The sequence below is a fragment of the Apteryx rowi genome, unplaced genomic scaffold (genome assembly GCF_003343035.1).
Source record: "Apteryx rowi isolate R43461 unplaced genomic scaffold, aptRow1 scaffold_352, whole genome shotgun sequence".
Lineage (NCBI taxonomy): Eukaryota > Metazoa > Chordata > Aves > Apterygiformes > Apterygidae > Apteryx > Apteryx rowi.
The window spans coordinates 155,567-171,649 of NW_020449997.1; positions in this window are offsets into that span (position 1 = coordinate 155,567).

Here is a 16,083-nt window from a genome sequence, read left to right on the forward strand (position 1 = left end):
TGAAGGAGGGTTTGTACATCTCTAATAAGATTTTATGCTCCAGTTTTTCCTTCCTTCACAGAACCGTAACAGAACCTATCATGTAAGGTTTTCTCCCCCCCACCCCCACCCCGCCAAACCTTAAGGGCTAAGATAAATACAAAAARCAACAACAACAAAAAAAACCAGTTGCTTTCATTGGGAGCAGGAGACATGTTCAGAGGTCCTCAGGCCAGCAGCCTGATCAAACTRAAAAACACTGCTACTTTATTCCACGTAAATTGCAACATGTCTGAATAGGCAAAAGTTTGAACAACTAAATATGAGTCCTTATCTGGCATTCATACCCTCAACTTGCAAGGATTTTTGTGAGAGCTTAGAGTGCTTGCTGCTTTGCAGGCTCAGTATGTTGAAGATGAAAGAAAGCATGTGTCATACTGTAGTTTATAGCAGCTCATCTCAGTGAATGCAGATGTGCCTGTGCTGAAACATTTTCCTCACTCTCTGGTCATTTACTCCATTCTGGAATGTAGACATTAATATGACTCTTTTCAAGTATCTTTATTTTTCATCATTCTCTCTAACAGGAAGGAAGAGTAGGGAGAAAGTGTGACACCCAGTTATAGTCATACTTTGCTATGATGTTTACATTTATAACCACAACTCCACTAGGATACAACAGCATTACTAAAAAAGGATAGTTCTAGTTAGCCCAGCCACCTTAATGGCCATATGCCATATTAGCCTTATTTTTAATTAGTTTCACAGACTGGACAGCTCTTTTTTGCTGGTAGGATGAAATGAGGATCATTGCAAAGTTCAAATGGACATGACTGTGAGCATGCTTTGATATATGACAAAACCATCTAAGTGGGCTGCTGTTTGTTAGATACTGCAAATGTGTGTGGCATTCATTTTGAATCTCTTTGTTCAAAAGAGAGGTTAACGTGAAGTTCTTCAGATATCACTCCCCATAAATAAGATGTTACTTACCCACCCCGTTGTTAGCATGTCCCACTGAAGGGCAGGCATGGTTTCTGGAACAAGGGAAACAGGTGTATTAGACGGGCATCAAAAAGAAAAATTTGGGGTGGACAGAGGTTTTTATTTGTAACACATCCCAAGCAAGAAGTCTGGGTGATCGCATCTAACAAAATTAACCACCATTTTAACCACTGACATCCAATGATTTTACTAAAACTCAATCATAGTTACTGTTTATTTAACCACTTTATCTCCCACTACATGGAGAATTTTCACAGGTTGCAGTATCATGACACCTACTGGTAGAGATAACCAGAATAAATAGAGACAGCTCTTTCTGAGTGATGAAATAGATGCTTCTGTCATAACTGAGGTTTTTGTTTTTCATTGAAATGATTATTGATGTATGTACATTCACATGGGCAGCACAATCACTACAGCTTAGGAATGGGGGAGAGGAAAGGAGGGTTGTTTGTTTTAATGCCACAGGACCTGCAAGGGGTACATACGTCCTCCCTTCATTCAGACAGCCATAAATGAAGTGGGGTATGGCCTATCCATGCTCCTTTGAACTGCTCAGCTGAACTGGAGGAAGAATCTTGGTTCAGTACAAATTATGTCCCAGGTAGGTATTTTCTGCTCAGCTTCTGTGTGTTGGAGCCCACATAAGTCTCTTCATTCTGGGTTTTGCCTTCAGCTGAAGCTATATTTCATTATTTCTTTTGTCCTAGTTAAGAGAGTAGAGTAATGATGTGAAAGACAGGACTCCTAACTGAAAAGAATAGATGATGGTTTAGCCTGAAGTTATGGAAAATGATAGATCCTCACTGAGAAACAGCTTGAACAGGTATATTCTATACAGGCTGCTGTATGTAAATTTGACTTTCTTTTTAATTGAGCTAGAATAGCAGTTGATGGACTAATTCTGAAGACACTAGGGGTGGATTAAAGGTATTGTGAACAGGGGTAGTAGAACTGAGCTTTAACCTGTTTTTTGAGGTTGTTTTCACCAATTTTTTTGACCTACAGACCTTCTCCCTTTATATCATCTGTCCTTTGTTGGAGCAAAAATATCTGTATAAACAAAAATAGAAAACAGACTTGCATGAACAATAGGCAGTCATTGGTGGGTTGAATTTAAAATACCCTATCTTACCACATCTGTCCATCAATGGGTACATAATTTTCCAAAATGTTTCTAAAAGGCAACCTTTTGGCTTATTCACAAAATTACAGCCTCTTTCCCTTCCTCAGTGCTACCTCTACTGGACTCTGACTCTTTCAGATGTTTTGTTCTAACTCAGACTCTCACCCATATTTCTGTTACTACCCTGAAAGCTATCTGCTTAGCTAATGTGTCTTATTTCATTATTGAATAGAATTTCCTTATTTGACAGCACACTGGCGACAATTTCATTCCTCAGGACATGGTTTACCAGTGAGCTATTATCCATGTCTACTCAAGCTTTTGAGATCTAGTCTAGATTTTCTCATCTTCTTAAGTTTCCATAACAATGTCAGCTATCAAATTGTCATCCCTGATAAGTCCTTCCACTATGCATAAATCCGTTTTTACAGTGCAAAATCAAGCAGCTTTCCCAGTAGTTTACTAAGGGTATGTCTGGCCAATACTGCAACTGCATAAGTTGTTCCATGTCACACAAATCTGAATGGGAGCTTAAGTATATATAGAGAGAAGAGCAAAGGATAGAAAGGATATCAGCACTTGTAGGTTGTATTTTGTCTTTCCTGGTAGGAAGATGAAGCACAATAAAGGGAACTTTCTCCTACTGCAGGTTCTAAAAGACTTGCACAGATAGGATAGTTTCCCAGTAGGAAAAGTACCTTTTGTTTCAACCATTTCTGAAGATATCAGTTTGAAATATCAAAATATTTTTTCACACATGGCCATCCCCTTTAAAAACTGTTATCACATTTTGACTGCATTCACTGGATTTCCCACATAACAGAGATTTTCAGTGTGTGTTTTAGTATTAGTCAGAGAGGATCCTAACCAGATACCCAACAGTTTTGTATGAGAGGAAAAATCTGAATTTATGGGTTAGACCCCTTTATACTGCAACTAAGTTGCATCACTGGTTTGTGCTGCACACAAACCACTTTTCTTCATTTGCATTCTTTTGCCGATGAAGACTTGCTTTGGGATGAGCTTTTCAGCAGCAAATTGCATCTCACCTGAGGTAAGACAGTAGCAGGAGCCTTCTTGTTAGATCAGCCTCTCCTGAGACCTTTAACTGATGTATTTACCATACATTGCAGACAACAGATGCTGAGTCAGAAAATTTGCCTCCTAAATTCTTGCAGAAGGAGACTGCTTTTTCCATTAATTTACACCAGATAAGGTGATATCTGAGACATGTTGTTCCTTGAATGGAGTTTAATTGGGTAATTATAGTTGTAATATGCTTGGCCCAATCACTTCCATTGTCATCTTTCCTCCTGGGTAAAATTATGTGCTTGTTCACACATACAAGTTACTTAAAAGCGAGTACCCCTGCAAGAACTAGATTTTCAGCTATTTTTTGGCTATGGGGAATACTTTGCCAGTATCATCCTCTCTAGCAGTGCTATTTAGTTGAAATTACAAGCTCAAAGGATTGTYTGCAAGTCCAATGAACTGAGCCATTTCAGCATCATCCAAGGAGCCATCCAAATCCACATGCACTGGCCCTRCATCCCCAGGCTTTAGCAGAAATGACAGCTGCCACTTTGGCTGTCCTGAGGGTCCACTGAATGTGGAGCAAAGCACCTGCCTGGACTTGGGGGTAGAAATAGACCTAGGTAATGGCAACTACGTCCCCCCCCCAATCAATTCTATTTACACATCCACATTTGCACTTATATTTGATTCACTGACCCTCCCCTTTTTTGATAGGATTTTCCCTTTAAGTGGTTGGTAGTGACTCAGTGGCCCAAATCTGACCACACATGCAGGCATACCCCAGAGATATTGCAGGTTTGGTTCCACTGCAATAAAGCGAATATCACAATAAACCGAGTCACACACATTTTTTGGTTTCCCAGGGCATATAAAAGTTATGCTTACACTATACTGTAGTCTATTAAGTGTGCAATAGCATTATGTCTAAAAAACAATGTACATACCTTAATTAAAAAATACTTTATTGCTAAAAGAATGCTAACCATCTTCTGAGCCTTCAGCGAGTCATCATCTYTTTGCTGATGGAGGGGCTTGCCTCGATGTTGATGGCTGCTGACAGATCACAGTGGTGGTGGTTGCTGAAGGTTGGGGTGGCTGTGGCAATTTCTTAAAGTAAGACAGCAATGAAGTTTGCCGCATTGATTGACTCTTCTTTTCACAAAGGATTGCTCTGTAGCATGCGATGCTGTTTGATAGCATTTTACCCACAATGGAACTTCCTTCAAAATTGGAGTCAATCCTCTCAAACCCTGCTGCTGCTTTATCAACTAAGTTTGTGTAATATTCTAAATCCTTTGTTGTCATTTCAACAATGTTCCCAGCATCTTCACCAGGAGTAGAATCCATCTCAAGAAACCACTTTCTTTGCTCACCCATAAGAAGCAACTCCTCATCCGTTAAAGTTTTATCATGAGATTGCAGCAATTCAGTCACATCTTCAGGCTCCCCTTCTAATTCTAGTTCTCTTGCTGTCAGCCTGTCCTTTGAAGCTTTGAAGCCAGTCATTGACTTCTCCTCTCTAGCTGGGAAAGTCCTAGATGGCATCTTCTTTCAACAGAAGGCTGTTTCACCTACCTTGAAAATCTGTTGTTTAGTGTAGCCACCTCATCAATTCTCTTAGCTAAGATCTTCTCGATGACTTGCTGCAGCTTCTACATCAGCACTTGCTGCTTCACCTTGCGCTTTTATGTTATGGAGACGGCTTCTTTCCTTAAACCTCATGCACCAACCGCTGCTACCTTCCAACTTTTCTTCTGCAGCTTCCTCACCCCTCTCAGCCTTCACAGAATTGAAGAGAGCTAGGGCCTTGCTCTGGATTAGGCTTGGCCTTAAGGGAATGTTGTGGCTGGTTTGATCTTCTCTCCAGGCCACTAAAGCTTTCCCCATACCAGCAAGAAGGCTGTTCCGCTTTCTTGTCATTTGTGTGTTCACTGGAGTAGCACTCTGAATTTCCTTCATGACCTTTTCCTTTGCATTCACAACTTGGCTACCTGTTTGGCGCAGGAGGCCCAGCTTTCAGCCTGTCTCGGCTTTCGACATGCCTTCCTCACTGAGCTTCATCATTTCTAGCTTTTGATTTCAAGTGAGAGACGTGCGACTCTTCCTTTCCCTTGAACTCTTAGAGGCCATTGTAGGGTTATTAGTTGCCCTAACTTCAATATTGTTGTGTCTCAGGGAATAGGGAGGCCCGAGGAGAGGGAGAGAGACGGGGGAACGGCTGGTTGGTGGAGCAGTCACAACACACACAACATTTCTCGATTAAGGTTGCCATCTTACATGGGCGCGGTTCGTGGTGCCCCAAAACAATTACAATAGTAACATCAAAGATCACCGATCACAGATCACCATAACAGATATAATAATAATGAAAAAGTTTGAAATATTGCGAGAATTACCAAAATGCAACACAGAGACACAAAGTGAGCACATGCTGTTGGAAAAATGGTGCTGATAGAGTTGCTCAACGCAGGGTTGCCACAAACCTTCAATTTGTAAAAAAACCCAGCATCTGCAAAGCGCAATAAAGCAAAGCGCAATAAAACGAGGTATGCCTGTACTATAACCATTCTCCTCTTCCTTATCTCCCCACCAAGTCTGGGGTGAGAGGGAAAGGAAAGTGGCCTTCCATGGGAGGCTCAGTCCTGGGTTGCCAAATCCATTGGAGCTACACCTGCTTTTGCCACGCACGTGGAACCTGCGCCCTTAGGGATCCCCAGCTCCTGAGATACCGCAACTGATTTTTCACCTCCATTCAGGCAATCAGAATCTTAAGCTTATCCTGTACACCCAAAATCTGGTGTTTCTTTTCTTCCTGTGCCATTGTGCGTGTGTTAGAGGAAAGAGCGTGGATCAACAGCTGCCTTTAGTCAACACAGTCAATCGGCTTAGGGATGTAATCATCTAGAAAAAGGCAGGAAGGCTAAACTGCTGTCACTTGCTGCTAATAAAAGTTACAGTACTAAGCAACAGCGGGAGACAAGCTTTTGTTCACTCTAACTGAGCATTTGGTTCTCTGTGTGCCTTACACTGTGGCAACACTGTACACTGAGAAGGGCTCTTCCAAGGGAACAAACTTGGAGGAGACATTAATTCAATGTGCTACTTACTCTGCCATTCATTTTCAGTTTCCCTGCTAGTTCTGTGAACATTAGAGCTTGAATAAAGCTTCCCTGTCCTCTGCCATCTAATTCCACATTGTTAGGCACAAGCCAGTGGTTTTGTTTCTGGGGTTTGGGGGTTTTTATTTTTTAAGCAGCTGCTGGTTGGGTTTGGCACAGTAATTACTGTTGTGTCATAAATTCAGCATAATGGCTGCACTGCAAGACCAAGCAGACAGGCTGTGAGGCAGCAAGCCCTTACTTGAACAAAAGAGAGCTTTGATAAATAGTAATACTAGCTAGGAAAATTATTAAAAAGTACTTGCAACAAAGTATGGGCTCAGTTACCTGACGGATACCATATTTTAACATGCCCTTCACTTTCAATATATATMATTTCTCTTAGCTTATTTTTGAGTTGTGGGTTTTTAGGGCATTTTAGCCAAGTTTATGTCTCACATAGCAAGAACTAGGGAAGACCCTGGAGTACTATTTATCCACAGAATGGATAAGCACCAATACAGACTTCTCCATACTGCCCAATCAATGTAGCTAAGCACTGCTTTGGAAAAATCAATTACTTTGGAGCCTGTATTTTGTACATGATTCAGGCCTTTGTGTCCTTTCTGAGACCTTCAGGGAGGGTAACAGTTTTCCCAATAACTGTGATGTCCACTGTGAACTACAGGAAGAGAGGCATATCACTTTAGCTAGACACTGAATACTTACCTGAAAGTTATTCCCTTCTGTAATATTCCTGACCTGTGCTGGACCTGAACCAAGAACACCAATGCTCTAAGAAAACTTTCCAACCACTGCCAAAAAAAAAACCCCAAAAACAAAAAAACCCCAATATCCTAGTACAAGACATGAAAACAATTCCTAACTAAAACACAGCTCCAGTTGAGCTACTGGCTACTGATATTCAGATAATTTTTTTCTAGGAGAGGAATCCCAAATCTAATGCATTTTCTCCATATTCTATAATCCACGTAAATATGAAAAGAATGCCATAGTTCTCTACATAGTATCAATCATGATTGCACAACAGCACTTTCATTGGGAGGAAAAAGCAAGCTGCCCTTATACACAATGTAAAAACAGAGGATTATTTTAGCCCTCTCAGCAGGCAAAGCGGGACTCCTAGTTTAACATTTAAGTTCCTTCTTTCTCTTCATATTATTGTTTATAACTTCATCAATACTTGGGGAGATTGGGATGACAGAATTTATGAAAACTTTGTTAAGTATCTGTTTCTTTGCCAACTCCTGGATTCCCCATTCTGTGTACACAGCACTGGCTATTAAACATTTAACAGCAAGCATTTAATGCAAATCAGCATTAAGTATACTCAACATGCTGGAATCAGCCTTTGAAAGCAAGCTGTGTGATATTTTAGATAATGTCAGATGGTAATAGTGGGTGAAGATCGATTTCAACTGTAACTCACTGCAGTTTGCTGCCCTGTGTAGTAAGCAACTATTGTCTGTGCATGTCAGAGCCCCACAGCACGCCTCTCATGCTCGAAGGCTGAGTGTAAAGGCAGCAACCAAAAGCTTATTTGAGTTATTCCTGACTGCTCAGCGTTGGCCAGGTGAACACTGCCAGAGGCCTTCCCACTGGCAGAGAAGGATGAGCCATGCACCTGCCAACAACACTATTCGGGAGTTTTATCCCACAAGGAACCTACAGCAAAGCTGAGGTGATAGTTTCTCCTGCAGGGGCAGCCCACAACAGTGTGGCAGCTTCTGTTGTGGAGGTCTTGGGGCTTCTTACCTGAGAATTAAGTTGCTCATTTCCCTCTGCGTAAGGCATGCAAGTTAAGGGGTTCACATGCAGTGAGGGTAAAGCTTTGTTCAGCCCAGAAGTTTAGTGCTTAGTCTGAGATTCCAAACTGAAAATGACAGTCGGAGTCTCAAGAGCCGTTCAAGGAAGAAAAGAAGAGCAGTCTTTAAGCCTGACAGTTACGTGCCTCTCTGGTACAGTAATACCAGAAACATGTCATGGGGAGATTTAAATAGAAAGTGTTCCATCTAATGGGATTTTGGTCACAGTACTGTGGATTGCTTTAGCAGCATAAAATGTACATTTGAAGCACTGCCCCTTTCACTTAAACTTCTGGCTCATTTTTCTTTGCTAGTGGCTTAATGGTGGACATTTTTTCAAAGGGACAAATGATCTGCAGCACATACACAATTTGATGGCTTAACATATTGCACTGATGGCTGCTGAAAGCAAAAAACCAACTACTGCCTCTTCTCTTTATCTGTGTTATATGCTAATTGATGTAATCGCAAGAAAAATGAATTAATTATGGGAATGTACAGTTAATTTCATTGAATGAGAATACCAAACTTAACCAACATGGCACCGCATCTTCTATTGATTTTTTTTCTCTGACTTGTATTTTACCCCTTGTTTCTTCAGTCCCTTCCTACCATTCTGGAGAAGATCAGGGTACACGTGTGAGACCTGAGACAGGGACAATGGAGGGGGTATATTAAATGACAGGGTAACTGGCAAAGAGAACAGGGATGGGGAAGTTTGATGAAAGCAGAAGAAGTTGTAGTAAAAGAGGGAAGGTATGTGACTACATTTCTCATCAAAGCATCCTTGGCTAACATGGTGACTAAACTCAGTGATTCAAGCAGGAGATGCCCAGTTTCACCTGAGACAACAATGTTTCTTCCATTCAAGGCAGAAAGCAACTGCAAGAATGGACACTGCTTTCAACAACAACAACAAAAAACTAACCCCCCCCCCCCCACACACACACACACAAATAAAGCAAACTCCCAGCCCTTCTTGGTGAATAATGCCAGGTGACACCACCTTGGGAAAGGACTTGTATGAGCTCACCCCACCCATAGGACAGCGCTCTTCACACCTATGTCTTGTGAAGCAACCTTTACTTCAGTCACTCATGTTCATTTTCATTGCACTCAAATTCTTCTCTGTCTCCATCACCGCTGATCTAATCCACAATCCTTGACTAAGTCCCACCTGCCCTCTAGGCAGGCCATCCCACTTCTCAGCCCAGCTGTGCCTCCCTCCCCACACATAGTCAAACTCCTCAGGATGTGCCAGCATATTTCTTTCTCCTCTTTGGGCAGGTCACCTTCCTCATAAGCACAAAGTCTTCAGTACCCTACTCCACTCCCTGGCTCCCCTTCAAGACTGAAAGTCCTTTTTCCTGTGGAAGGCAATTCTTCAAACCCAGTTCCCTTCCTCCTTACCCCCCACCCCAACTGCCCCCAGACAGTAGCTTTTGAAGCCAGGGGCCTAATGATATCATACTAATTCTCCCCTTCCTCATCACCAACCATCATTTACTGCCAACATACTCTCCTTGAAGACTCTAAAACCAGTACCTAGTTTTCACTCTGCAAACTGTTTATGCTGGCCTCTTTCACTATTTCCATGCATCCTTCAATATGCCTGCCATTAACAGGTAGCATGTGGTCCCATGATTAAATGGTGTTTGTTAGAGAAGCCAGTAGTTACTAAATATTTCATATTTGTTTTCAGCTATAATATAGCTGAAATTCTGAATTGTAGGAGGAAAAACCAAGTGGATTGGTGTGCAAATAAGTGATATAATGCAGATGTGACATGCATATTACCTCCATCTTTATAAAAATGTTGGAATTGCTCTATATATGGTGCTTTACACAAACATACACATCCAGGGTTAAGGACAGGGAAAGTAAATCCCTGCCAGGACTAATTTATTCATCTGTGGTCCATATGGTCTGAGAAAAGGAACTGCAACCACAGCTCCCATCTTAGCTCTTGTTCTTGCCTGTCTTTCAACAACATCTTTCTTTTTCTACTTCTCATGCTGTATCTATTTCTCCTTCCCTCCTTTATCCTAACCCCTCATCCAGAAAGGCTGGAGCCCTGTAAGCAATTTCCAGCTCAATGCATAGCTGTGCACACATGCAGAACCAAGCACATCATCACCCCCCTGTCTCACCAGCAGAAGTGTGATGGGTCGGGCTCTGCATGCCCAGCCACATGTAGGAGAAGGCATTTAAGCTGTAGTTCAGCACAGGCCTGCAAGGTTCCAGTTGAACCATGCTTCGTCCATTGCCTACAGAGTCTYGTTCTCCTTGTTATTTTTGTTTTCTTGTCTTGTTACCATCTCCTTTCCTCTCCAGCTCAGTATACTGGAACTTGTCCTTCCACCCAGCATGCTACAACATTCCTGCTGAATAGGTAAAGTCTCATCTTTCTTAAGTGTCCTGACCCTACTGCTTCTTTCCACACTTGCAGCCATCCGCCCTCCAGCAAAGGGAGAGGGCCATTCCAAAAAGCCAGAGTTATTCTTTTACAGGCACAGCTAGCATTATTCACACACACACAAAACACATAAACAAGGGAAAAAACCCTCTTCTGCCGCTGCTGAAATCATAGGATCAACCTACTCAGAGATCAGCTTAATATCCTGTAAACAAGAGCTTTCCTCTCCTTAGGAGGCTCCTTTTTCCCTCGGTTTAACTGCAATTCTTGCTGCTTTGTGCCTGAAAATGCTGTTTTCATAAATGTGTTCCAACATCCCACCCATGCTCCTTTGCTTTGGCCTCCACATGTCATAGAATTGTACTGCTAAATAACAAAAATATGCATTATTACTTTAGGCTGAAATAAAGGTAGATTCTCTGTATTCTGCTCACTAAACAAGTGATCCTGCTTTCAACATCAGCTCAGGCATATTGAGCACCACCTTTGGCTTTGATGGGTTGACGTGCCTCCTACCTTTCCATTCTTTTTGATGTCTCTCTCTGCAAGACATACAGGCCCTGCTCATAATCCAAAGCACTCTGAGCAATGGAGATGAACAGCCCTACGTACCTCCTCTTCTCCCGACAGTCCCCGGGCCCTGTGCTTGGCTTCAGGTCATCTGGCAATGGCGTTTATGAAAAAGGGTATGAGACACGCACAGCCGTGCTCCAGGTGCTTTGCCTCCTCCTTTGTACTAGTAACAGTTTTCCAGCCCTTCTTTGTGATCAGCAAAATCCCAGCAGGCCCCCTTGGCAGTGACACTTGCCATTAGAACAGCGATGCTGTTAATGCTTTTTGTAGGCTTGGTTATGCACCTGTTGAAATCTTCCTACTCACTTCTGTGGGTTTAGTTTTGACCATGAGGGCAGGCACAACTACATTTTCAGGTTATTTAACAATTCAGAAATGTTCCTCTCCACAACATGTAGTTTACCATCCAACATCTTTCACTTGAAACCTTCTCTGATTACTTTGCCTATTCTACTTTAATCTTTTTCCTAAATGACCTCTGTTGTTCTTCTCAAAGTTTGCCTTTTCTTTTACCCATTTTACTTTTGCCTTTTATCTCATGCCAACACCTGCATTTTCTTGGCCTTTACACAGAAGTTCACCCATTGGCCCTATATTCAGAATGCTATTTTGAACATCATTTCAAAAAATCACAATTCACAGCATTTACTAACAGTTACTACTATGTAGTAGTTAGTGCACCAAAGTTATTTCTCCWCTTAGGAAGAGCAAACAGCATCAGACCCTACAATCCCATTGAGTTATTGACTTTTTATAGGTCAGCTTCTTTGGTTCATTTTAATTTACATATTGCCCTGAGCTTCAGTTGAAATCTTGTCTCTTTGCCCATCCCCCTGCCATAGCAACTTCAAGAGATTGTATATTAAAGGACAATTATTAGCATGACTTTTCTTGATTAAAAATGAAAGTGATTCAAAATAGTGTTTTTTAAATAAAAGTTAATGCTTTTTACAGTAGAAAGCTGAATTTCACGGGCAAACGGCAGGGCAGTATTTCTGAAATGTAGTAATCTGCACATTACCTGTGATAGTCCTTTAAGTGCTACCTTAATGATAAATGGTGCATATTAATGAAGGTCCTCACCAGATGAAAGAGAATGTTAAAGAATATGTGAAGCTTGATCAAATTAATACAGCCAACTTTGAGTTCTGCTCAGATTGACTCAAACAGCTTTAAGCTACATTTCTGCAGGAGGGGGAGGAGGAAATCCCAAGATGACAGATGCTGTGCAGAGCAAGGCCCTTTCTAAAGAAAGAAAGAAATGATTTATGTACAGTATTCACTAAAAACTGCAGGGGGCAAGAGACTGCAGGTTTTCCTTTCAATAAGGAAGAAAAATGCATATATAATAATTGCTGTTGCAAACATACACAGCGCACAGAAAATGAGTCCAGATAAGAATCATTCCCTTCCCCATGAAGGAACATGGCTAAGTTACTCCTGGGATATTTGTCTATTAGTAATATCATGATTATCTTGTTGCAAAATAAAAAAGAATTTGCAAGTTACCTTTTACATTTGCAAATATCTGTTTTTCAACTGAACAATCCAAAATGCACAAATACCCATGCTAACAGGCATGCACACACAGTCCTTCTGCCTAAACATGGAAAAGAGGCAACGGAGTATGATTAGAGTTGTAATATAAGTACTGGCATGGATCTTGCAGGAGCCAGGGTAATTGTCATGCTGCAATGATGTCGTTTTTGTTGAATTCATTAATTCAGCAAGTTTGGTGATTTAAACAACTGTTACAAAAGCCACATTCTGCATAGGTCTCCCCACCCTCCCCAATAAAAGAACTCAGCTCAGAACAGCAATCACTGTCTCCGACTTCATGAAGCAGCCAGCCATTTACATGCTTAGTCATACAAGAAAAATAAACTGTTAAGGTTTGATGTGTAGCAATGACTTGAAAAGTCTAAAGGTCATTTCTTCTTCACATGAGTTCCTCCTCAGGTTTTAATCAATCCCTTTACTATTTGTTAAATTACTGTTAGTTGTGGGACCACACGCTCGGGACAGCGGCTGCAATGAGAGATGCCTCCAGTCCGGGGGCCAGTCCAGTCCGCAGGCCTGGCAGCCAGCGCCGAGCCCTCCTCTAACATCTCCTGGGCCGAAGGTGGGACCACCGGGCACAGCGCGGCTGCGCTTCAGCGGTTTCTGGCCAGCTGACGGTCCCCTGAGGGCTATCAGTACAGGCAGCGCGTAGAGGAGCTCCGAGAGACTACTGATCTTTGACAGGATCACCTCAGAGAAGGAGCAGCCTGGCACTTCTTTTGGCCTCTTTCCTTGAGTTACACCCGAAGACGACCACTGCAGCAGCACACCGGGGTGGCTCATAGACCCAGTGCAACAGAAGCACTATTCATCATATGCATTCTCAGAAACGCATTAATCATCATAAAATATGTTTTTAAAATATTTCAAAGGCCTGATTTTTTCAGCAGCAGCATCTGTTCTTTTCAGAGGGAAGTTTGTGACTAATGATACTAATTGTCCCTATCTGTAAGTTAAAAGAGCAGAGATCAAATATGCATTTGCAAATCATTTAAGTTGTTAAGCTGTAGGCATGCCTGCCATATATGTGAAAGCAAAGAAGCCCACCCAAAACCCAGGTTCCCGGGAAAAGGACATCTCAGTATTGAAAGATCAGGCTCTGTTTGCCAGGCCTGTTTCACATTAGGGCTCCGACATGTAAATCGCCAGCTTTTGCCTGATGTCAGCAGAGTGGCACCAGTTTACCTCACTTAAGGACTGGGCCCCGGATGTTTGAAAAGGTAAAGTCTGCAGCGAGTGTTGCGTTTCTCAAACATCCTGGCCAAGCATCTGTCAGAGGTGAGGAAACACTGGCATATCTTATCTCTTCAAGCTCTCGCGGTGATAGCTGGTGCGCACATATTGCTGTCAGCTAAACCCACAAATGGCTTAATGGCAGGTACATAATAGCCCGTTAGTACAGGTTTGCCTGGGATGCTGGCAGGTGTTTACATGAAATTTTGCCCTGCTTGTCATAGCATATAGGACAGCCAGCACCTGGCAACCTCCTACCGAACAACACATTCTTTAATTGCTCTGAAGCTGGAGCAGCAGCTGCCGCCAACCTTGTTAAATAAACAACAGGTTCTGCACCTGCTTGAGCAAAATCCTGACCCCACACTCAGCCAGTCAGGGGACACTCAGGTAACTCTGCCTGCCTGCCCTAATGCACAGCGGCCTCGGGGATTAGTAGGAGTAGATCAGCATTGATTTGTCCTTTTGCTGCTAGGATTTGCCTTGCCCTTCTCTCAAGAATATTCTATTCAGCCAAGAGACGTGAAAATCTCACTAATTAGATTTCTGGTTTATGGATGATTCTTCTTGACACACACACACAAACCCCCATACATAAAGGCAGAATGATAATGAGGAAAAAAATGACTACAACACAAGATCTAAATGCCTGTCCCTTGCAGAACACTGATATAGCACAGCACAATTAGGAGTCGCTTCTGCGGCTCCGTAGGCTTGGTGCGGGACAGAGCTCTTATCCTCCAAGCAGTGCATAAATGCAGGTGTGCAAACGCCAGATTTTTGTTAGGTATAATCAGCAAAGTCAAGAGAAAAACACCTGTCTGGTAGCAGGTGAGGGTATACTCTCAAAGCCATAAAGTGATTATTTTATCATTCCCCTTTCTATCAGGCTTAATTAAATCTTAATGTCTGATTAGATTCTACAGTAAATACACTTGTCTGGATCTATGAATTTATCAGAATCAGGAGAATAACTAGGGACCAGGAGTTACTTACCTGCTGCCAGGATACTTGCCTTTTTCTCCCTGCCCCCCCTTCCTCTCCCCTCCATGCTGCTGAACTAAATGCATCCTGAATTACATTGCGGCTTCTGTTCCAGCCTTCAACCAGTGGCAGGTGCCTGAAGAGGCTGCACGTGAAACACAAGAAAAGATTAAATGCAAAGGTCCTTGTTATTCACATGTAAGACAAAAGCCGCTGTAAGAGACAAACCAATTAGGGCAAAGAGAGTGGAATTCCAGGTGATTGCTAGAAAAAAGAAACAGGTGACAAAAGATCACGATGGTCCATTTAAAAGATGTATAATACTTAATCTGGGGCAGCACTCTGGCAGACCAGAGAACCATGCTAATTGGGCTCAGTTCTTTTGATCCATAGAGTAAGATTTCCTCCATTTATATGTTTTCCTGAAAATTAAAAGGCAGAAAATACTTAGAGGCATCTTTTATACTACCTTTTTAACATAGAAACACATAAAGGACCATCTGCTGGGTCTCCCAGCTGTAAGAGAGATGAAAGGGAAAAGGTGAAACAGGAGCACTGTATCTATTTTGTAGTTATCCAACCAACCAGACATAAGGATATATTAAGTTTAACTATGTTTTGGCAGCATTTACTTCCTGATAGGGACAAGTTATTTATTACTAATAATCCACAGAAGCAACCTGGCAGAGCAGAGCCTCTTTACACAGAGCTTCAGGTCTAAGAAATCAGTGAAGATTGTCAAGAATCTTTATTATTTGCTTTTAACTATTTTCCAATAAATTGCCATCAGCCTGGTTTGCAAACATAGTTGTTAAATACAGTAAATGCTGCTAAAGCACAACACAAATGCCTGCCTGCCAGGGGTGACCACAGTCCCTTCTTACGCCCTATCTTTTAAATGTCATGGCACCTCAATCACTGCAGAAGTAGAATGCTGTGTTTTTAATAGCTCACCTACTAATTACACATACAGGTGACAAAACTGATTTTATTGAGCAGAAGTGCAGGTTTCAGCTCAGCTAGCTCAGAGGGAATTTTATGTTTTGGCAGTTTGTGCGATCACGTTGCCTTCTAGTGGCTGGCCCCATATCCCTGAAACTATAAAGGTTTCAGCAAACTATTCCACTTCTGTAATACTGCTGATACAGACAAAATGCATCTAGAGTGCACGATATTTTCTTAAGTCTTTCTAGGGGTTAAAGGGCTGTCCAAAATTACTCATGCTCTGTGTGGTTTAGGAAGCAAGAA